The following is a 22666-nucleotide window of genomic DNA, read 5'->3' as shown; positions in this document are numbered from 1 at the left end:
TCTCTTTTTCTCTTTCTTTTCTTTTTTTTTCCTTTTTTTTTTTTTCCTTTTTCTCTTTCAAAGCCCCATTGTTGCAGAAGCTCAGCAATGGGCAGGGACCGAGGCACTCTCTGAAAGGAGACCTACCTCTACTTTGGCACGGGGCTAAGTTGCGCTGAGCACAACCCACCCCACATCTGTCTAAATCACGCTGGAGCGAATGAACTTTTAAACAAATGAGCTGCGTGTTTTTCTCTAATGCTTATTACTAGCTGTGCAGTGAGGCTGCACCGATTTCAAAGGCTTTTCAGTTCCTGCACAGAACTGAGAGACTGTAGCAATGGTTCTTTGAAGAGAAAACACCACTGTTGGGACAGGCGTGCAGCTTGGGCTTGCCTCAAAGACCTCCAAAAGTGACAGGGAACAGCAGAGGGGATGGTTCTGGCGACAAGCAGCTCAAGAAATTAATATAAAAAAGACTTTCCTCTGTCCCCTACTGCAAATATTTTCTCTTGCAGGAAGAATCCTTGGAACCTGTCATACATATGAAGTCTCTTTCAACTCCAAGGGGCTAGCTTTCATACTTGCCTTTTGGCATCTCTCTGGATTTTAGACATTTTAATCACTACCTTTGATTTAAAAACAGAAAAACAAAAAAAAAACACAATTTTTGCTGCAGCTAAGCCTCTCTCTTTTTGCTTTTCCTGATTTGACATTTGTTAAGCATTTCTAGGAGAGGCTGATTTATTTTTTATTTTATTTTTTTTATTCTCCAAAAATGGATTCCTGAATCAGGTATAATATATATATATATATATATTTTTTTTTTTAATTTAATTTAGGGGTAAGAAACTAAATAAAATATTTTGGTGTGTTTCACATGAAAAGAATTCACAATACAAGGTTCAATCAACAGGATTTTGGAGAGTGCTTTGGCATGTTAATTAGAAATCATTCTAATCTGTTCAACTACAAAACTTCTATTAGGTGGCCTTGATTAGGAGAGTTCAAGTTACAGTCTCTGCCTAGAAGTGATGAAGCTATATTTCTTCAAGAATATCTTATAATTTGGACTTTTCACTCATTTATCCCAACTATTATCTCTTTGATCCAAATTAGTAAGGTTTAATGTTGAAATTTTGGACAATTCAGAAATTCTGATCTAATTAGTGTGAGGGGGGGAAGTCTAAAGAAAAATATAAAAAATCTTTGTTAAATATTTCTAAAACTGACAACTGCCCAAGTGTCTCACAGAAATCCTGGGAACCCAGCGCATTACTTCATATTATAGAGAATATTCATAAAAAATTCCAAATCAAAATGAATCAATTTGTGGAATTAGACTTAGCTTTATTGCTAGTTCTGTCACTTTACAAAATGGAGTTCTTGGTCAATTTTCTTAACATCTCTGAGTCTTGAATGTTTCCTTTGTAAACTGGGGAAAAGATTTGTGAAGGAAAATGTGAAAATAATTCACTAGATAGCACATAGTAAATACCATGGCTCCATTTTCCCCTTTTAATTGAACTCTTTAAAATTAGATTTCAAGGATCTCCCTGGTGGTCCAGTGGTTCAGACTGGACCGCTTTCCAGTGCAAGGGACAGGGGTTCAATCCCTGGTGCAGGAAGATCCCACATGCTGTGGGGCAATTGAGCCTAAGTGCCACAACTATTGAGGCCACACTCTACAGCCCATGAGTCACAACTACTGAAGCCTGTGAGCTTAGAGTCTGTGCACCACAACAAGAGACACCAGCTTCAATGAGAAGCCCACACATTGCAACTAGAGAAAGCCCGCACATAGCAATAAAGACCCAGTGCAGCCAAACATAGTAGTAGTAGTAATAATAATAATAATAAAACAAAATAATAAAATAAAATTCTTAAAAAAGAAGAGTTCAAATGTATTTCACTTAAATTCTCAGAAAGTAAGTTTGTCTGACATTTTATAGCCTCTGTTCAACTTCTTCAGAATTGTCCCTGATGTTCTCAGAGTGTTGTAATTATTGTTGCTATATCACAAAATTTTCGCAATTTTGAGAATCAATTCTATTGATACCTAATTTCCAAAAAATAAGTGTGCAGTTTGATGAATTTGACAGATATATATATATGTATGTATAACACCCCTCAAATAAGTATTAACCCCTCAAATAAAGATACAAAGCATTTCTAATACTCCTCAAATTCCCTCATCCTCCTTCCCCATCAACTCCATACCTCATGATTGACTGAATGTATACTCCCAAAATTCTTATGTTGAAATCTAATCCTTAATGAAGTGGTGGTAGGGAGTAGGGTTTTTGGAGGTGATTAGGTTATGAAAATGGAGCCCTCATAAAGAGGATTGAAAGTGAAAGAAAGAACACGAAAGTCGCTCAGCCGGGTCAGACTCTTTGCGACTCCATAAACTATACAATCCATGGAATTATCTAGGCCAGAATACTGGAGTGGGTAGCTCTTCCTTTCTCCAGGGAATCTTCCCAACCCAGGGATCAAACCCAGGTCTCCTATATTGCAGACAGATTCTTTACCAGCTGAGCCACCAGGCAAGCCCAAGAATATTGGAGTGGGTAGCCTATTCCTCTCCAGCAGATCTTCCCAACCCAGGGATCAAGCCCAGGTCTCCTGCATTGCAGACAGATTCTTTACCAGCTGAGCCACATGGGAAGCCCAAAGATACTGGAGTGGGTAGCCTATTCCTTCTTCAGGGGATCTTCCCAACCCAGGAATTGAACTGGGGTCTCCTGCATGCAGGCGGGTTCTTCACCATTTGAGTTTAGTGCCCTCAGAAAAGAAATCCCAAAGGACCTCTCTCTCCTCTTCCACTACATGAAGACACAGTGAAAACATGGCTGTTTTTGAATCAGGAAGAGGGCTTGCACCAGAGACCTCTGGTGCCTTGATGTAGGACTTCTCAGCATCCAGATCTGTGAGAGCAAAACTTCTATTATTCATAGCTGCCAGCTATGGTATTTTTTATTATAGAAGCCTGAATGGAATAAGATACCCCAAGCCTAGGAATGATCCATTTTCTTTCAGAGAAGATTAGTTTTACCTATTCTAGAATTTCATGTAAAAGTAATACTATAGATTCTCTTCTGTATCTGACTTCATTCATTTGGCATAATTTGAAATGTTCCAAGTTGTTATGTTTATTGGGTTTCCCTGGTGGCTCAGACAGTAAAGAATCTGCCCACAATGCGAGAGAATTAGGTTCAACCCCTGGGTCAGGAAGATCTGCTGGAGAAGGAAATGGCAACCCACTCCAGTATTCTTGTCTAGAGAATTCCATGGACAGAGGAGCCCAGCAAGTTAAGTTTATTGATTTTTTATTATATTTATTATATTATGTTTATTATGGAAAAGATCCTTAAGCTGGGAAAGATTGAAGGCAGGAGGGGAAGAGGGCAACAGAGAATAAGACGGTTGAATGACATCATTGACTCAATGGACGTGAGTTTGAGCAAACTCTGGGAGATAGTGAAGGACAAATAAGTCTGGCATGCTGCAGTCCACGGGGTCGCAAAGAGCTGGACATGACTTAGTGACTGGACAACAACAACAACAACAACTTGTTATGTGCATCAAAGTACTAGATGACTGACTAGTATCCCATTACTGTATATAAATACACACTTATTTATCTATTCACATGTTGAATATTTGTAATGCTTTTAGGGATTTTATGAAATAAAAATACTCTGAAAATTTATGTACACTTTTTTGTAGACATATATTTTTGCTCTCGTGGTTAAGTATATAGGAATGGAATTGCTAGTATGCATGGTAAATGTATGTTTGACTTTTATAAGAAACTGCCAAACAGTCTTTCAGTGAATATAACAGATTATGCTCCCACCACCATTGTGTAAGTGTGGCATTTGCGCTATCCTCAGATGTGGAGGATTCATTCATTCATTTCTCAGATCATGGCATAATATTAGTATTGCTCCATTTTATTTGTTATTTACTAGTCTGTTTCTTATTGCTGATGTTTATTTATTCTATTTTATCACCACACCTCAACCCCCTTATCCTCCATTTACGGAGAAAACCACTTTATTATGTTTAATGTGTATGTTTTGTGTTTGTGTTCTAACAAGATTTCCCGTTGCTTTCTTTGCGTGTATTTTTAATTTGTCTAAATCATTTCATCTGATGTGACTTTTCTTACTTTTTTCAAACCACAGTCTATTTTTTAAGATCTATGTTGCAGGTAGCTTGAGTTGCCTTACTCACCAGTGCGTGTCGATGACATTTAGCTTACTCTCCTCCTGAGAGACACAGAGATTCTTTCTAATTTCTGCCACTACAGATGACATTTTCATGAATATCCTGCACATGATCTGGGTTTGCATCACTTTTCTCTGGAATATAAATATTCTGGGTAGAGCTGCTCTCCTCTCCCTAGGAATGGTAATGATTAATCCAATGTGCTCCCCAGGCTAATTGTACTGGTCTATGCTCTCGCCAGCAACACCTGAGTGTGTCTTACTCCCCACACCTCCACCAACACTTGGCATTAGCCATCTTTCCAGTATTTTTCAGTCAATTGATGCAAAAGCATATCTTCTTTCAATTTGCATAATAATAAAAATTGATAGTGATTTCAAGCATATTTTCATGAGATGTTTTTAAGTTTTTTTTTTTTTACCACAAGTCATCAAGAGATAAACTTAGAATTAAAATGACATTTGATAACTTCTTAAATGAAGATAAACAAGCCCATCCTCCAAATTCACCATAGACTTTAAGTCAGTACTACTGTTTCTTTCTTAAGCTTCACTTCATATACATATTTAATCAGAGAATACTTAAGCTAAAACTGATCTCAGTCACTTAGACCAAGCTTTTGGTTTTAAGCGTGGGGACAGTATCAGATTTGGGGGGAAATTTTGGAATTATAATAAAAATCTAGAGGAATTTTGTCTTGGAGAATAATATCACTACTGATATAACTATGTTCCAGTATTTCTCAGTTCTTTGCACTTCTGTCTAATCTACTAGTTACCTACTCTTTGGCAATTAGTCTATATAATCAACTCTAGCTGCCCTCTTAATTTTTTCAAGTCTTTGGACAGACTCACTTTTTAAAAATCTACTTTTAAACAGCAATTTTAAAACAGATACGGTCAATATTTCACTTCTGTCACACTCATTTTGAAAGGTATGTGCTATGGAAGTGATTTTTTTTGAGAGTTCTGACATCAGATGGTGGGCCCTTTGTCATATACCTAAAAGTGTTATGGATAAAAATGCAAAGGTAGATACATACTTGCAGTTTTCTTTTTATGGGGTAGATTGAATTTCAGTTTGGAGTGTAATTTACACCTTTCTAATTTATTGAAGCAAAACACCCCAAGCAAGGAGGAAATCTGGTTTCCTTGATTTCTTGCTACTCTTCTGTCCAATTAGCTTTTTATTTATTTCTTCCCCATAGCCTAAACACCACACAATTACTTAATTTTATTTTCTAACTCTATTTTCCTTTAGTAGATTCCAAAAAGGAAAATTTCTCACTCTGAATGTAAGATCTCCATAAGTTTGTGATGGATTTTTGTTTGCCCAATGTGGTCTATCATAGATTATAGTTTATATGTTTTTAATATGTGTTTAATTCTTAGACCAGTTTAACTAGCAAGATAAATATCTCTATAAATGTCAATGATTCATAAGACATAACAGCTGCATCATTAGGCTTGTGGATTTTGTTTTGTTTTGTTTTACTTTTTCTCTAAACAATAGAATAATAATTGTGTAAAAAATAATGTCAAGAATTTATTCCCTATAGTTTCCCTCCCTACCATCTTTTGGAGGGGTCCAACTCAATTTCATACAGATATTAAAATTTATTTCATACTGTTGACTGTGTAAATATATGTGTTGATTGTGTATAATTGTACTATTGCTTGATATATTTTATAGGTTTCCTGTCAATCTTTACTTAAATTCCAAGCAGAATTACAGATGACTATAATCTTGTCATGACACAAATAGAGGTGTCTCTCAAAGAGATAACTCCCAAACAATTGAAGTATTTCATCAGTTATTGAAGTGGAGAACTAAGTCTGTTTTAACTTTTTTTACTACCACTTGGGGGTAAAAGAGATTAGTGAAGACCAATATCTCTACAAATAACATGAATCTCTATTTTTTCTGTAATTTTACCTGTACTGTTAAATCATAAAATCCAAACAATAGAAAATTAATTTTAAATATAGTTACTTAACAGATTAGAATAGAACTGAAGTAAGTAATATAAATTCTATTTCAAAGTGTTCAAAACTCTCTGCCAACCCAGAGTGTTGATTGAAAGAGTGTTTCTAGAGATCTTTATGAAACTGGACAGTTGACATAGGCTCAGATCTGAGTTCTGATGCAGTTTAGTTCAGTCACTCAGTCGTGTCTGATTCTTTGTGACCCCATGGATTGTAGCACGCCAGACCTCCCTGTCCATCACCAACTCCCGGAGTTCACTCAAACTTATGTTCATGGAGCCGGTAATGCTGTCCAACCATCTCATCCTCTGTCGTCCCCTTCTCCTCCCACCTTCAATCTTTTCCAACATCAGGGTCTTTTTCAATGAGTCAGCTCTTCGCATCAGGTGGCCAAAGTATTGGAGTTTCAGCTTCAGCATCAGTCCTTCCAATGAACACCCAGGACTGATCTCCTTTAGGATGGACTGGTTGGATCTCTTTACAGTCCAAGGGACTCTCAAGAGTCTTCTCCAACACCACAGTTCAAAAGCATCAATTCTTCAGCACTCAGCTTTCTTTATAGTCCAACTCTCACACCCATACATGACCACTGGAAAAAAACCACAGTTTTGATGCAGTTTAAGGCCTCAATAAACTGATAGAAGAGGAACAGCTTCTGGTTCACAGCTTCATCACAACTGAAACCTCTGCATTTTGCACAGCACACTCCATTCAATATTATCATGAAGAGACATGATATTATATGGAGACACTAAGAGGATCCAAGGAAAGAGAAGTAGTATGCTTTGGATTCTAAACTATTTATCCCACACTCATTTATTAATATATTGCAAGTAAATTACTTATTGGGTTTCTGTTTTCTGTGGTGTTCTAGTAGACATAAAATCACCAAGTCTCTTCTGTTATCAGGACTCTCAAAGAATCAGATTTTGTTTTTGTTTTAGTATTTAAATGCATGTCTTTGAGATGTGTCCAAGACATAAGGAAGAACGTTCAGTGTCAACCGGTCTGTGATAATCCAGATTTTATACATAAAAATTGTCATATTTTATTTCAGTGAAAAGAATTCTTATGTACTTCTATATCAATCTGGTTACAATGAAAACAATGACGTCTTTTTTATGACTTCCTATTGCCTTTCCTTGGGCTTCCCTAGTGGCTCAGATGGTAAAGAATCTGCCTGTAATGCAGGGGACCAGTTTAGAACTTTGGGTAAGGAAGATTCCCTGGAGAAAGGAAAGGCAAATCCATTCTAGTATTCTTGCCTGGAGAATTCTATGGACAGAGGAGCCTGGTGGGCTGTAGCGCATGGGGCTGCAAAGAGTCGAACCTACTAAGTGACTCACACACACTCACATGCATAGCCTTTGTCTTAACTGGTTCTTGAAGATTAAAAAAAAAAAGATCATTTCTGAAACAAACAAACAAATAAAATCATTTTTGCCTTCCAACAGAATATAGCTCTTTGACAATGAAATTAAGCTTATTTGATATGTCAAATATTCTGTTACTATGATGTTTTCATTTTTGTATCCCATAACTAACTGAGAATCTATGCTACTGTTGATTTGTAGAAAATGTTCTTAATATATTGCTGTCAATATAGAAATCCAGAGTCTGGCCAGTCCTCAGAACATTTAATGGTGCTAGGGAACCCTCTGGGTAAATATCTGTATCTGTACTTCATCATTCAGGCAATGTTGACAAGTTCATTGAAGCAGACATTTTTACTGCACTTAATATGTTTGCTTCTTTCCATCTCTATGTTCATCCATATGTTTTTTGATAATAAGAACTGAGGAAAAGCTAGGGTTTCAGCCTGGGTAAGTCTATTCTGAGTGATCCATTTCACTATGATCCACATGTCCTTCTAGTTACCTTCATTGTGTCATTAGACTTCCCAGGAGAATACTGAAGGGGGTACATTTCCTGTCTTCTGAGTTACAGTAGATATGGAACTAACTCTCATACCATCATCTTGTTTCCAGTGAGGATGAACTTGAGTGGCATAGTTATAGAGTGGCTCTTATGGGTTAATTAAAATCTAGATGAAAATTAAAAATTAAAAAGAATTCATTTGAATCAGTTCTAATGAGATGGATGAAACTGGAGCCCATTATACAGAGTGAAGTAAACCAGAAAGATAAACACCAATACAGTATACTAACGCATATATATGGAATTTAAAAAGATGGTAACGCTAACCCTATATGCAAAACAGAAAAAGAGACACAGATGTACAAAACAGACTTTAGGTCTCTGTGGGAGAAGGCGAGGGTGGGATGTTCTGAAAGAATAGCATAGAAACAAGTATACTATCAAGGGTGAAACAGATCACCAGCCCAGGTTGGATGCATGAGACAAGTGCTCAGGGCTGGTGCACTGGGAAGACCCAGAGGGATGGGATGGGGAGGGAGGCGGGAGGGGGGATCGGGATGGAGAACACATGTAAATCCATGGCTGATTCATGTCAATGTATGGCAAAAACCACTACAATATTGTAAAGTAGTTAGCCTCCAACTAATAAAAATAAATGAAAAAAATAAAAATAAAATTAAAAAATGAAATCTAGATGAAAGATGAAAAGTTGTATCTTTCTCATCTGTGATCAGGGAGAAAAATGAGTACTCTTTAAGTTTGATTATTAAGGCTTTCAAGCTTTGTCAGATAATACATTTTTATTCTTTTAATACATTCTACATGCACTGGTCAATACTTTTTTCGTGAAGTTAGGAAGACATTCACAAACTTGATAATATACTCAATCTTGGTATTTATTTAAGTTTTAAGTAAATACTTAGCATTGTTAATACAGCTGGTTTCCCTTTGTAATTAGTAAGAGCATCATCTTATTAGATGCTCAAAAGCTGCTTCTGCTTCCTCAGAATATAAATAAATTTATTTTTCAAGTTGATTGGCATAATTATATTTTCATATTTGAAACAGCAGCAGCTACTGTTTTAAGCTTTTAGTTCTCTGTAATATATCCTGGCAAAACTCTTGACAATGTGTTATAGTCACAGCACTTTTCACTTTGGTTTTCAAATGGAATTAATGCCCAATATGCTAGGATTTTTATTGTGTGTAATGAATGAATTTCTATGTATCTATTTTTAGAAAGTGAAAATGTTAGTCACTCAGTCATGTTTGACTTTTTGCAACCTCATGGATTGTAACCTGCCAGGCTCCTCTGTCCATGGAATTCTCCAGGGAAAGATATTGGAATAGGTAGCCCTTCCTTTCTCCAGGGGATCTTCCTGACCCAGGAATCAAACCTGGGTCTCCTGTATTGCAAGCAGATACTTTCCCCTCTGAGACACCAGGAAAGCCCATCTATTTTAAAGTGTTACTAGCTATTTCTCATTCTGGAGATAGCTGAGAAAATAATCACTCAAGTAATACCCAGTAGAGCCTAATACTTTGTAAAAATCCAGTTGAAAAAAGTTGGATTTAAGTATTTCCAAACTTTTTTTAGAAATCAGAATACTTTTTCCTCAAATAATATGTTATGTTAAAGCCAGAATGTAATAATGAGTAATGTCCTTTTGGAATAATGAGTTAAATTTTCTCAGAAAAAGAAACATAATATATATTCACAGCTCCAGAAAAATAAATCAAGTGGTAGCTAGTTCTGGAATTATGGAATAGATATACTTTTTTTCCTCTTCTTTCTATTAAGTACAATTCAAAGCTCTAGATATTACATATTTAAAAAAGAAACATAGAAAGACTGGAAGGTGGAAAGATGAAAGCAGACCAGCTAGTGACATTGGGACCCAAACAATGACACAGTGGTGAGTTTACCAGATATTCTTTTTGTTTCATATAACCAAACTTGAAGCTAAAGAAGGTGGTGACCTGGAAATACCAGCAAATACAAACCATAAAGGGTCCATTGAAAGCCTATTCTCACTGCCAAATCTTAGCAAAATGGTAGCCCAGTAAGGGTCTTCCCAAGTAACTCAGTGGTAAAGAGTCTGCCTGCCAATTACAGGAGATGTTGGTTTGATCCTTGGGTCGGGAAGAGCCCCTGGAGGAGGAAATGGTAACCCATTCCAGTATGCTTGCCTGAAAAAGCCCACAGACAGAGGAGCCTGGCAGCTACAGTTCATGGGATCACAAAGAGCTGGACATGACTAAGCGACTGAGCACACAATCCAGTAAAACAAAAAAAATGTTTAGGCAGTAACCACTATATGCCAACCAAAAGACCACAGAACAAATGACCCACCCCCAGTCATGGCAGCAAAGGCTGATTGATGATCCCAGACTTCCACACTTACCAGAAGAAAATGAGATGCCTCAATCCATCTGCTAGTGTGATGTGAGACAAGATCAGGTATCGGGCTGTGGATCATCCCTGACAGTTGGTAATGAGCCCTCTAACACTTTGGTGTAAAATACTGCACTGAGGGGATCCTGGAATTCCAAGGTTACACATCAGTAACAAGGTACTTCTCTCTCCATAGTGGAGTAATAGCAGAGGAGGACTAGTGTAACGCCAGAAATGTTGCATTGTTTAGTGTTAATGAAGCCACATCACCATTTCTGCAGGGCTGCTGGAATGATGTTAATGAAGGCCAAGTGAGGAATACCGACAAGGTGCTCCTACTTCTTCCATTCAAAGAGGGGCCAGTGGAGGCCTAGTGAGGGACATGAACTCCCACCCCTACTTTACAATAATGACCCATTTCCTTGAGTCTCAAAGGAGGCCCTGGGGAAAGCTGTACTACATTTACTGCCACCTGGCAGGAGGGAGCTTTTGTCTTCTTCCTCCCTTGTTAGAGAAGCGTCAAAGGAAGCCATCCAAAACTGATTTAAACAAGATCCAGAATCCCATTACATAATGCCTAAGTGCTCAGGCTTCAATATGAAACTGTCAGACAAGAACTAAGAAGATCTCAAGCTAACTGGGAAAAAGAAAAAAAGGCACTCAATAGATGCCAACACCAAAATGACAGAGATGTTAGAATTATATAAAGAGTTAAAAGCAGTCATCATAAAATTCCTTCAGTAGACAATTACAAAGGTGTTTAAAACTAATCTGAAAAATAGGAAACGTCTACAAATGGATATTTTAAAACTGATAAGCACAATAATTGAAATAAACACTCAAACAAATGTGCTCAAAAGCAGAAGGGGACAGAGGAAGAATCTGAGAAGTCGAAGAACAATAGAATTATCCAATGTGAGAAACAAAGAAAATACACTTAAAAAATGAACACAGTTTCAGAGATCTCTGAGACATTGATGATAGAGTTAACATTTGTGTTGTTAGAGTCCAGATAGAAAAGGGGGAAGTGGGGTAATGAAAAAGTAATTGGAAAATAATGGCTGAAATAAGTTCCCAAATTTGGCAAAAGACATATTAATACATTTACAGATTCAAGAAGTTGAGCTAAATGGGATAAATCCCCCAAATCCAAAATAAGACACACTATATTCAAACTTCTGAAAACTAAATCCAAAGACAACATTTGAAAACATCAAGGGAGAAATGATACCTTATCTAAAGAAGCAGAACAGTTTGACAGCAGTTTTCTTGTTAGAAACTATGAAAGTTTAAAGGAAGTGGCACAATATTTTTCAAGTGTTGTAAGAAAACTGTCAGCTATTTATCTTAAGTCCAGTGACAGTATACTTCAGAAATGCAGGGACTATCCAGACAAAGGAAAGCTAAAAGAATTTTTGCCAGCAGACCTACACCAAAAGAAGGACTGAAGGAAGTTCTATAAACAGGAAAGAATGATAAAGAAAGAAATTTGGGAACATCATAATGGAAGAAGGAATAGAGTGGGCAAAAATATGGAATTATATAATAAACTTTCTCTCTCCACGTTAGTTTTCCAAATAATGCTTGATGGGTGGAACAAAAGTTATAATACCACTTGACATGGCTGTAAATATATGTAGAGGAAATATTTGACAATTATATTATAAATGAAGGAGGATAAAGAGATGTAAAGTGAAGTAAGGATTCCACACTTCACATGAACTGGTAAAATGATACCACCAGTAAACTGTAAGTTATGTATATATAATATTTTGAGAAACCATTGAAAAAAAACACAAAAAGATACACTCAAAAATCCCATACATAAATCAAATTGAAATTCTAAAGAAAAGTTGAAATATCTCATAAAAAGAACATTTAAAAAAAGGAGAGAAATTAAAATATAGAAAAATAATAAAAAATACAAAAATTATAGACTTAAGCATTAATATATTAATAATAATTAAATCAAACAAATGATCTAAATGCATCAATTAAGAAAAACAGAGACTGGCAGAATTCATTTTAAAAGATGATGCAACTATATAATGTCTACAAGAAACTAATTTAAATATAACAATGGAAACAGGTTAAACTGGAAGGATGGCAAAAGTTATATCATATAAATATTAATAGAAAAACCCAGAATTGACTAAATTAAAATTACTAGAGATCAGGAGGGATATAGTATAATGAAAAAGGGCCAAGCTATGAAGAATAGTAATCAAAAATGTGTATGCACCAGGAACAGAGCTGCAAAATATATGAAGTAAAAACTAATAGAACTAAAAAGAGATGTAGACAAATTCACAACTATAGGTAAAGATTTCAGAGACCTTCTCTCAACAGCTGATAGAAGAACTAGATAGAAAATCAGCAAGAGAAAAACTCAGTGGTGCCCATGGAGCATATACCAAAATAGTCCATACACTGGCCACAAAACAAGCATCAGAAATTTAATTTGAGGTTTAATAATTGATTTCATATAGAATGTGTTCAAAACTCAGCATTCAAAAAACAAAGATCAAGGTATTCGGTCCCATCACTTCATTGCAAATAGATAGGGAAAGAATGGAAACAGTGACAGATATTATTTTCTCGGGCTACAGAATCATTGCAGATGGTGACTGCAATCATGAAATTAAAAGACACTTGCTCCTTGGAAGAAAAGCTATGACAAACCTAGTCAGCATATTAAAAAGCAGAGACATTACTTTGCCAACAAAGGTCCATATAGTCAAATATATGGTTTTTCCAGTAGTCATGTATGGATGTGTGAGTTGGACCATAAAGAAAGCTGAGCACTGAAGAATTGATGCTTTTTTTTTTTCTTTCTATACTTTTAATTTTTTTTTTCATTTATTTTTATTAGTTGGAGGCTAATTACTTTATAATATTGTAGTGGTTTTTGTCATACATTGACATGAATCAGCCATGGATTTACATGAATTGATGCTTTTGAGCTATGGTGTTGGAAAAGACTCTTGAGAGTCCCTTGGACTGCAAGGAGATCAAACAAGTCAATCTTAAAGGAAATCAATCCTGAATATTCATTGGAAGGACTGATGCTGAAGCTGAAGCCCCAATACTTTGGCCACATGATGCAAAGAACTGACATTGGAAAAGACCCTGACACTAGGAAAGATTGAAGGCAGGAGGAAAAGGGCATGACAGAGGATGACATGGTTGGGTGGCATCACCGACTCAATAGACCTGAGTTTGAACAAGCTCTGGGAGTTGGTGATGGACAGGGTAGCCTGGTGTGCTACAGTCCATGGGGTCTCAAAGAGTCGGACCTGACTGAGAGACTGAACTGAACTGACTGATAATGTGTTCTCTGGCCACAAATGAACCAAACTAGAAATCAATGGTAGAAATATAATAGGAAAATATCCAATCACCGAGAAACTAACCAATACACTGCATCAAGAAGGGAACAAAATTTTTAAAAATACACTGAACTGAATGAAAATACAATATGCCAACATTTGTTTGGCACAGCTACAGCAGTACTGACAGTGACATTTATATCACTAAATTCAGATATTAGAAAAGCTTATAATCTAAACTATCTCAAGAACCTAGAACAACAAAAGCAAAATAAACCCAAAGCAAGTCACTAATCATGCCTAGTGTCATTTAATATGCACGTGTGCCAAAATTAAATACTATCTTACTATAATGTATAATTGTGTTCCCTGCTGAAGGGTGCGTCTCATCAAATATATCTAGTGATAGAAGACAAATATTACTAATTGCATCATCAACTTACAATTAACTCACACATGTTTTTCTCTTGCCTTTTCAGAGGTAAAATATTTTCAAAGTACAACATTGTATACACACTTTCCCTGATGGCTCAGTGGAAAAGAATCTGCATATCGAGTAGGAGACACGGATTCAATTCTTGGGTAGGGAAGATCTTCTGGAGAAAGAAATGGCAACTCACTCCAGTGTTCTTGCCTAGGAGATCCCATGGACAGAGAAGCCTGGTGGGCTATAGTCCATGGGGTCACAAAAGAGTCAGACATGGCTGAGCAACTAAATAGCAACAGCAACACACATTTTCACCACATATGTACTTGTCTATTCAATTAGTAAAATGCATTTGCACACGCAGTACAAACTTGTTTAGGCAGAAAAACAACCATTGTATTTAGGCTCCTTTAGTTTACAGATAATAAAAAAAAGTCAGTGATTCTAGAAATATACCATCTTAACCAAATGAAGACAAATTAAACAATAAAGTTTTGTACTACATAATGAATTAATTTTATTTTAGCAAATCTTGAAGAAAGTATGTGCTATGATCTCTAGACTAAAATGTATTTAAAAAATAAAAATAAAGACATTGTCTCACATTTGAAAATTGGTGTCAAATTAAGTGACTAAATTAGAGTTTCTATGATTACATACTTTTCTACTTCACATATTCAAGAGCAATGTAATGGCATAAAGGAAACTTTTCTTTGAATACTTGAAAAACAATATGGCATTCAATGCCTTCAAAGTTATCCCTTTATCTCTGACCAGGGTGTGTGCCAAAGAAAATTAAAAGAAGAAAGTAAGTGAATACCACAATGGGCAACATGATTTGGTAAAGATCACAGTTTGAGTTATATCAGTTATGCCTTATTGAAAACCATAAGACAATGGTAAAGCTATTTACATATGAGCATTGCTGAAACATTCCTCTTTGCTTTTCATTGGATCCTAGGGAAAATTATGTAATTATTAAGCATAATGATGCTTTTTTAATGAAATCGTTTCATAGGATCAAAAGACAGGCTGCTGAATTTCTTATTCTTTCTTTTTATTTTTTTGTCCATCAAGCAAAAGTAATTGCTTTCTGTTTATTCTTTGCCTATTCTATGAAACTTATTTTGAAGGTAGTCATATAAAATGCTGGCATGAACAATAAGAGGTACTTTGTAGGGTAGGTGTTATTTAATTAAATATAAAAAGCAAATTTAAAATAATATGATGCTCACAATAATGAGACAGCTCTAATTGAAGGCCACTAGAGTGCTTTTAGCACACTCCTCAGCATCGAGCAGCCATGGCAAAGTAGCTGTTCCTTCACAAACCATCTTTCATCAGTCCTGTCTTATCCTCTTATCCTGAGAGACATATTCAATATAATTATATCTTCCATTTCCCCATTTGTCTTTAATTGGTTAGAATACTATCAATTGTCTGAAATGGGGGTCCTTTAAATATATATATATATATATGTTTAATTTATATATTAATATATACACATATATTTGAAGATGTAGAAGAGCCAGAGAGAATATTACAATCTCAAATTGCATCTTTCTTTTATTAAGACAATAAAATACAACTCAGAATATTTTTGAGTCACCATCATTAAATTATTAGCTCAATATTACAGGAACAATAGAGCAGAGCACTGAGGTTATTAAACAGTATAGATCTAGATTATCAACTTAATAAAAAAATCAAATTTTTGTTCAAAATTAAAGAACTGTATAAATGTTTCCTTTGCCAAATTCTACTACATCCTCTTCCATGTTCCGAGTTATATTTGTCAGTGTTGGAAAATATTTAACACCAAATTTAGATATCTTTGAGTTATGCTGTCTTGAATACTAATATCTTTCAGCCAATTTGCATTTAGATACTACTATTAGCCAAAGAGTTATTGATCTATGTTAGGTATTAATTCAATGATCAACATAAATACTCTTCGTAGAGCTATAATTACACAGCTAAGTGGATGCTTTCTCTTGAAAAGATTTTAAAACTATTTTAGTGGTATAACAGGATCAGCACAATACCTCCAAACTAGCACCCTGGGACATTAATAAATGTAAAGTTTTAAAAGATTCCATGGGCAAATAAGTTAAGCAAATACAAAATTAAATACACTCTTGTTTTAGTGTAGTATGTCTCAGAATTTTTATTATGTTGATGAGTATATTAAGTGGGGCAAACATTTAGAAATGCTAATCTTTCAATAGGATTAGTGAAAAGAAGATTTCTATGAGTAAATATATATAAGAATTATTCTCTTTTCCAACAGATGTAAACAGAAGTGTCTGACAAAGTCGTCTGGCCCAGGACATAAGAATAATGCATTTAAAAGAATCATCTGCTGCACATTTTTCATTTGTTGTGGTATTTGATCCAAACTATTTCATGTCTCCCATTTAACTTTTGAATAAAAAATTAAAGCTAAAAGCAGGTTTAGTACAGGAGAAGAGCTGCAGAGGGCCAGAGCTAAGCCAGTGGGCTCTATTTTTGAAGCAGCCTTTTATTTCTGCATCTCTGATATCCAAGGCATAGCTTTCAAAAACACTTCTCTTGTGACTAGGTTGCTTTTATCTTTCCCATTTTATTAAAGGAGTTAAATGGAAGGTATTCTGAAACTCCAATTTAGCTTTTATTTTTCAATAAAAATGACAGTCGAAAAACAGTATAACCACAGGAGAGGCAGGGCAACCTGGCACAGAGGGGGTGGATGCCCGCTGAGCTGGGACTACAAAGTGTTTGGATAACACACTCACCAGGCTTTCTAAATAGCTTGGTGAGACACTGTCAGAGGAGGGCAAATAATGGTCTTTATCTTTGAATTCACCCCAGCTCTTTCTACTGTCATGAAATTTTTATTTAAAGAAATCTAAAAAGAAGACCATTTGAATATGGTTCTTAAATACTCCAATGCACTTATTTGGGTTTGATGTGCCTTTATGCCATAACTTAGAAAGTATAAATTTCTCATCTTCATTATAAGTAGAATAGGCTATCCCCAGGCCTCTCCCATTAATCATACTGCTCATTTGACAGTATATCCATAAGTAATATTTACTGAATTTATAGTGAAGTCCTAAGTTGTGAGCATGAACTGCCTCCATAAATAACCTTCTAAAACATCATGTGTTTAGAAAAGGTTTGAGATTGTCAAAAGTGCCATAAACCTTGAATAATTTTAAAATAAAATCTCAAGACAGGCAGTGATTTCTAAAATATACCATAGATATATTAATATAACTGATAGAGAAGAACATGCAGCGTTGGTTTATTTTTTGCCAGCATCATGCAGGGTTAAGGTGCTCCTGTTCACTTGTTTATTTTAAGGATGGTGTGTGTTCATTGATGATATGATGATACTAATACTTGGTAGATTATGGTGTGGAAGTTCATATTGAATCCAATATAACTTGGAATTACACAGAACAAATTATGTTAATATTGTTAGTCTTATTTTTCAAAATCTTAAATGAGAAAGGAATTTACATTAGTGTTGACCAATAGAGACCTGGAGGTAAATGATAGAGGTCGAGATGAAAGAAGGGGGAGATCTTTCCATAGTATATTTTGGGAGAGGCACAGAGTCAACAGCTCAGATTTGTGGGTTTACTATCCTAAGCTGTAAATTCCATGATCTGAGGAGCAGATCTTAATGTTCTGCCTGGCTTTGCCTTGCTCCTGGGTGGAGATATTCTGAATTGATTTAAAGCTGAATAACACTGGGTTTTGCAGTGAGTGCTCCCCTTCAAGTCTTTTCACTTAGATGCGCCAAGTAAAAATATTAGTGAAAATGATTTTCCATAAGAAACATGAAATGAGATACTTAAAAAGCTTCAGAAATGTAATAAGTGTGCCCTAATTGTTAGATGTTATTAAAATGTGACATGGAGGGTCTTCTTCACATTCACACAGTTATCAGATTAATACATTAGCACGTTGACCTCTCATTCTGAAATTAGTAGTAGCTGCTCTAGAGACATAAATGCTAATCTAGTCTCCTTTTTACCAGTAGTTACAAGTTCATCAAAATACAAAAATAACTAGAAGGTTATAATAGATTTGGGCTGAGAGCATAGGAAGTTCCATGATAACAATGTCTGAATCTTCAGGGTGTCTTCCACATCACTTTAGAGGTATGTTTTCCTGGTTTTCCATTGGTTTCCCTTTTATCTGAACCAGATTAACCAATAGATTTCACTTGATAAACTTCTGTTGAATTTGTGACTAGATAAATTGTTTTGACAAGTATGCTTTGTGAAAAGTGTTTAAAAGGTGGCTTTGTATTTACAACAAAAGAACCTGTCCCCATATTTAAAATACATTTATAAATCTGAATATTTTAAATTTACAATTAGTTGCATCAAATTACTGAAACTCATAATGCATCAAGAAAAAAATGTTAATATGTTGTTACATTTTTGGTAACTGTTTAAAGTTAAAGAAAACAGACATGCCAAGTAGATAATACCTAACTTCCATTAGAGAAATAAGATTAACTGTTACACGCCTTTTTTCATAATGAAGAAAGCCATCTGCTTTATCCAAAAAGATTCCTGGAATTGTAATTCTTATTTGGCTCCTTTATTATAGTTTCCATTTGGTAACATTGACTAATTAATAGATTGATTGCATTTTGTCTATTTTGACTTTACAGAAAGAAAGCTTCTTGAGAGATGTGATAACACCAGAAATGGTATTCCAAAGGCCCTGTGATTGCATGACCTGGAGATAACTCATTACTGAGGCAGAAAGAGTTGCTATTAAGGATGGAATATAAGATGCAGGACCTTTATGACTATGTTAAAAAAAACGTTTATACTTCAACATATCCTACTGCCCACTGTCCCAGGAAGTGGAAAAATAGATTTATCGTCTAGATAATTCAGATTAACCTTTCCCTTTGCCAGAATTGTTTGGAAAATTATATCAATTTTCTTTGCTCAAATTAGAAAGCTTTTTTTTCCTGAAATTTGAGACACTGTTTTGACCATTTGAAGACATTCAGAAACTCCTCTGCCCTCTTTAAATTCAACATCATTATTAGAAAGTGTGCTTTCTGTTATAATTATAGCACTTACGCTGAGCTTAATTTCTAAACAGGTTCAAGTTTTATTTTATTATGAAAATAATATATGGTCACTGGAAAAATTCAACCAATGCAGACATGTATAAAGTAAAAATGCATGCATGCATTGTCACTCAGCTGTGTCTGACTCTTTGTGACCCTATGGACTGTAGACCATCAGGCTCCTCTGTCCATGGGATAATCCAGGCAGGAATACTGAAGTGGGTTGCCATGCCCTTCTCCAGGAGATCTTCTTTACTTAGGGATTTAACTCATATCTCCTATGTCTCCTACATTGGAGGCATATTCTTTACCCACTTGGCCATTTGGGAAGCCCTTAGGATAAAAGTTAAGGCATCCATATTCAAACACCCCTACCCTGATACTGTCCCCAAGTGGCTCAGTGGTAGAGAATCCACCTGTCAATGCAGGAGATGCAAGAGACAAAGGTTAAATCCCTGGGTCAGGAAGATCCCCTGGAGTAGGAAATGGCAACCCATTCTAGCCTTCTTGCCCAGAAAGTCCCATGGACAGAGGAGCCTGGCGGGCTACAGTCCAGGAGGTCACAAAGAGTCAGACATGACTGAGCACAAAAAAAGAAGAAAAAAAGACCCTACTACTCTCCCTAGAACTAGCCACAGTCAGCATTGTTAAGATCACTTCTCTAGACATTTGACAGTTCAATACATCTTCATGGGTGTATACTAAATAGTTTATACATATAAATCGGTACAGATATTTTTCTACTTCTGGCTTTTTTAGATAACACTACATTTTGGAAATTCTCCATGTCAGCACAATGAAAACTGCATAAAGTGCCAAAGCATTGAAGTACCAAAATTTATTAAGCAACTCTGTATTAAGTTGCGCTAGTTTCTTGAAGATTCTGCTAATCACAAGAAACAGTGGTCACCATGAAGGATTTTGGTGTTTTTCTAGATATGAGGAGAGACAAGAATCATAAAATCAGTTCCTAAGAATATCTAACTATCTAAAACCTGCCCTATCAATTTTCTAGGACCACAAAGTGCATCATTTCTGCTCTCCACTGAACTCCTTCAGGGGGTGATGGAGATAGCAGCTGCAGCAGGAGATGCTTTAATCCTTGAAGAGGTAGATCACGAGCACCCACGGCAAGGGCCAGTGTGTAGCTGACAATGCTCAAGAAGCAATAACTTATCCTGTATTTCTGGCGTTATACCTGTTCTTTGTAAATCTCTCTTTCAACAGAATAAATACTCATCATACTTCTTTTTATATTTGTTGTGCCCTTGAGTATTTATATTTATTAATTTCTCTACTATATGGTGAGGTGTTATCATTATTATCACATAATAAATAAGCTGCTTTAAATTATTTACATTGAGTTTTATTTTACTATTTCTCTTCTTAAAACTATTTTTGAAAATCTGTTTTTTACTTAGACTACAGTATAATACATCTGAGGAAAGCTACTTATTTTAATGAGAGGCAAAAAAATTATACTAACTTTCTTGGAAATATTTGAATTGTGTATAGGAGTACATTTCCCTAACTTCCTATTTCTCCTCTCTCTCTTTTTTGTTTGTTTTTTTTTTGACCAATGTTCAATTATCTCTTTAAGGACCTACAGTTTAATGATAATTGAATTATCTTTGATAAGATAAACTACTCCCTAGGATTCAATGTATTATCTGCTCTTGGCTTCCTAATTTAAGCCCACAGCAGAAGAGGCAATAGTTTTCTTTGATTATGCAAAGTTTTAGCCTAGAGGAAAAAGTAAAGAAAGTAGGAATAACATCTGAAGGTTGAAAGGTAGTTTCTATTTCTTCAAGATTCTGGTTAATCCATACAGTTTTCAAGTGCTTATTACTGAATTTAAATACAGTTGGGAGAGAGATCCCTTGAGATGAGATGTAGCCATTGGTTCCTATTCCAAAAGGATTCTATTCCTTCAAGAGGAATCCACTACAGTGCAATTGATTTCTTTCCTATATTCTAATCTGCTCATGTCAAAAAAATAAAATGTGGTTGCTTCAGCAGCATATATACTAAAATTGGAATGATGCAGAGAAGATTAGTATGGCCCCTGTGCAAGGGTGACATGGAAACTCCTGAAGTGTTCCAAATTTTTTTTGCGTCATTGTAAGGCAGAAGCAAGCACAACACTGTAAAGCAATTATCCTTCAATTAAACATTTTTTTAAAAAATAAAAATAATTATCAAAAACAAAACAAAATTACTGAGAACTCTACAAACTGCCTCTCTTTCTTCTATTTTAATATCCTTTGATTTCCATTCATAATGTGTTAGGAGTCTGTTCATGTGTCGTTATACCTTTTTATGCACTCACTCCCATGTTCATTGCAGCACTATTTGCAATAGCCAAGACATAGAAACAACCCAAGGGTCCATTAATAGATGAACGGATAAGAAGGGATGCGGTATATATACCCAGTGGAGTATTACTCAGTCATCAGAGAAGCTGGAAAGGCAGGAAAGAAATTCTGCCATTTTCAACAAATGGATGGATCTTGAGCACATTCTGCTGAGATAAGTCAGACAAAGTAAAACAAGTGTACTGTATGATGTCATTTGCTTCCCAGGTAGCTCAGGTGGTAAAGAGTCTGCCTGTAATGCAGGAGACCCAGGTTCAATCCCTGGGTTGAGGAGATCCCCCAGATGAGGAAATGGCAACCCACTCCAGTATTCTTACCTGGAGAATTCCGTGGAAAGAGGAGCCTGTTGGGCTCAAGTCCATGGGGTTGCAGAGTTAGACATAACTGAGTGACTCATACACACACTCACACAAACACAAGATGTCACTTACATGAGACATAAAAAAGTCAAACTTATAAAAAACATAGAGTGAAACAATGTTTAGCAGAGGATGGAGGAGGGGGAGTATGAAACTGATGGACTTTAAGGGTACAAACTTGGCAACAAGTAGTGAATCAGCTGTGGAGCTCTTCCTGAACTCTTGTGTTCCTACCTGCTCAAGTCCTGAGTTAAGTGTGGAACCTGACTCCAGTGAGAACAGCTCCAATCAGTATTGTTAAAAAAATAAAATTTATGACTTTGGCAATTTCATCCTTCTGTTTCTGTCTGATGTATTTCTCTAGTTTCATCAGGATCTTAAAGTCATCTAAGTTTTGTGTTACTCTTTGTATTACTTAATTTTCTCCCGTTCCTGACCGCTTTATGTCTGTAATTCTTTTAGGAAAAGGGACGTGTCGCTATTCTCACCTTCATCATATTTACTATCTGCAAAATTCCACTCTAAAGTTTCTTCACTCGTCTCTTGAAATATTTACCAGTCTGGGACCTTAAAGTTTCTAAAGATAACAAAAACTTCTCTTTGAAAAATTAGTGCTT

General features: G+C 35.6%; 1 non-coding gene across 1 annotated transcript; it reads left to right on the top strand.

Moving 5' to 3' along the window:
* Positions 1–21322: 21322 nt before the first annotated feature.
* On the top strand, positions 21323–21425 carry LOC122679683. The gene has a single exon (XR_006336480.1). It is a non-coding gene; the product is annotated as a U6 spliceosomal RNA (small nuclear RNA).
* The last annotated feature ends 1241 nt before the right edge of the window (positions 21426–22666 follow it).

Source organism: Cervus elaphus, chromosome 21, assembly GCF_910594005.1.
Source record: "Cervus elaphus chromosome 21, mCerEla1.1, whole genome shotgun sequence".
Classification (NCBI taxonomy): domain Eukaryota; kingdom Metazoa; phylum Chordata; class Mammalia; order Artiodactyla; family Cervidae; genus Cervus; species Cervus elaphus.
The sequence above is the reverse complement of the archived record's forward strand: the minus strand, read 5'-3'. Positions and strand labels throughout refer to the sequence as shown.